Source organism: Pteropus vampyrus, unplaced genomic scaffold, assembly GCF_000151845.1.
Source record: "Pteropus vampyrus isolate Shadow unplaced genomic scaffold, Pvam_2.0 Scaffold36, whole genome shotgun sequence".
NCBI classification, from domain to species: Eukaryota; Metazoa; Chordata; class Mammalia; order Chiroptera; family Pteropodidae; genus Pteropus; species Pteropus vampyrus.
Window position 1 is genome coordinate 3,722,021 of NW_011888817.1, and position 2,199 is coordinate 3,724,219.

Consider the following 2,199-nt stretch of genomic DNA (forward strand, 5'->3'; position numbering starts at 1 on the left):
CTCCGTGGGAAGGCATGCCATGATTATCATCATCATCATCATCATTTTCCAGGTGGGAACTCTGAGGACATAACTCCAGAGAGGGGCACCTCCAACGGTAGCTTCTTCCAACCTTCAGGGCACCATCTAGTAGGCACCGAAATTTCGCAAGCACCAAGCGAGCTGGCGTCTCAGTGGGTATCCCATGGAGTTTACCATGTCCTCCTCCTCACGCCCCCGAGACCCATGCCCAGACAGGGACTGCGTCCTACCTCATTGGGTCCCCCTGGGCTGAATCTGGCCCGCCCAGCTAGCTTCCCCGTCGCTATGGCAACCACAGGCCTAACATTCCAGAGTCTCCCTTCAGTCCGCCTCCTGAGTAACTCTAGCCAATGGTGTCCTCTGTTTCTTTAGCATGGACAAAAAAAAAAAAAAAAAAAAAAATCGTTGGCCAATCGTTCGGGGCGTTTCAAAAACAGCAGGAAAGCTGCCAGAATTTTAGGGTTCAGGTTAACTGTGTCAGGACATGTGGGGAAACTTAACAGAGGCTTATCTAGGTGACCCGGCAAAAATCTTGTGATAGACCAAAGGCCTTAGAATTTTGCTCACCGAGAAATCCTACTTCAAGGAATAAACCTAAGAGAACTAACAATCATCCAAGCCCTGTTTACAACAGCAAAAGAAAAGAAAAAAAGATTGATAGGGACAACTATACAAAGGCAGCCATGTAATGTTTCACGAATCCCTCTTTACACGCTTCAGAGCGGTCACAGTCACCTTGTCACTTCCCTGCTTAGAGTCTTCCTACGGCTCCTTTAAATTTAAGATGAAATCAAAACATCTTAATATAAACTGTCCCTGGCCCGTCCCTCTGATGGCAGCTCCTACCACCCACGTTCCAGAAAATTCTCGCACCAGCCGCTCTGTCCTTTGGGTAGTTCCTACAATATGCAACCTCGATCTGCTATTAGGTGTTCCCTCTGAGCTCTCTCTCCTTCAGGATCTGAAACGTAACTGGCTCTTTGTCATCATTGAGGTCTCTGCCCAAATGTCATTTCTTCATCTATAAAATGGGATGAGCTCAGTGTCTCACTCAAAAGGTGGTTGCCAGGATCTGAATGATGTGTGGAAGTGAAAATGTGTAAGCTCCATGTTTGTGTTGATCATTACAGTTGTACATTACGGAAACATCAGCGATAGGCTCATTGGAAGACCTTAAGTGTTTCAGAGCCGCGGATGTGCTGGGAGGGTTGGTATACCGAGCAGCCAACAGGTGTTACGGAAGGGCAGGCAAAGATATGAATATAGCCCCGAGACTGTGGGAACTGGATCTTGAAGGATGTGTACGATTTGAATACGCGGTGAGAGCATGGGGTGGGGAAACAGCAGGAGAAAAATCCGGAAGGTAGCTCTGAGGATAAGGAGGGAGGACACCTGACAGGCTGCCCAAGTGCCGGGCAGGTGGAGGTGAGCAGTCACCTGAGCTCTCCAGAACAGCAGCAGGCGAGGAGCAGGGTGTTTTTGAACGTCCTTCCTGTGGCCGCTAGAGGGGACCCCCTCCAGGTGAGCGCAAAACACCTGCGAGCCTCAGCCTTCCCAAGTCTCTACTCCTTACGCTTCAAGCAAGCTTTGCGGCGCAGCCAAATTCCGAGGATGTCCCGCCCACCAAGCCCCCCGCAGCCACTCACCTGCGCGAAGTGCCCGCCGGCTTCTGACTGGCAGGCACCCAGGCAAATCAAATTACGGCCTTTGAAAGCAAAACACTGCAGGACCGAGGCAGCACTGAGTTGGGGAAGGAATTCTGGAGGCTGTGCCTCCGGGTTGCCTGAGGAGTCCAAGTCATTTCTCAGAAACCTCTGATAGGTGGGCCTTAGAGCAAACGCCGCCGGTGAGTAGTGATTAAGACTGAGGGAGGGGGGACTTGAATTCAGCCTTCGTTTCGGGAAAAGCGAATGCATTTGTAATCATCTAACGTCTCCTAGTATAAATACCCTTCCTTCTTGCTGTAACCAGCCTTGTCAATTTGGGTCTCGCTGCCTCAGAATGTTTCTTCCATTTTTGCATCGAGGGTGAGAGGAACGAGGGCATGATTTTGCCTTAATAAATGCGATGCCAGCCTTTACCGAATCAGGAAGTAAAATGGAGTAACTTTGCCAAAATTATTCCTCTGCACGCCGGCTCAGACTTCCTGGCAATAGCAGATGGTGGAGTTAGCTGGAG

At 50.1% G+C, this 2,199-nt stretch overlaps 2 protein-coding genes across 4 annotated transcripts in view; one reads left to right on the top strand and one right to left on the bottom strand.

Moving 5' to 3' along the window:
- STPG1 (sperm tail PG-rich repeat containing 1) overlaps positions 1–1,740 on the bottom strand; it is a 39,550-nt gene extending 37,810 nt beyond the window's left edge. Inside the window, exon 1 of the mRNA XM_011357609.1 lies at positions 1,668–1,740. The gene's annotated coding sequence lies outside the window, so the exon portion shown is untranslated. The remainder of the gene's footprint in view (positions 1–1,667) is intronic.
- Positions 1,734–2,199, top strand: part of NIPAL3 (NIPA like domain containing 3) — a 33,262-nt gene continuing 32,796 nt past the window's right edge. For 2 of the 3 annotated variants that reach the window (XM_023529170.1, XM_023529168.1), the window contains exon 1: positions 1,734–1,867. The gene's annotated coding sequence lies outside the window, so the exon portion shown is untranslated. The remainder of the gene's footprint in view (positions 1,868–2,199) is intronic. The other variant, XM_023529171.1, reaches the window with a different exon arrangement.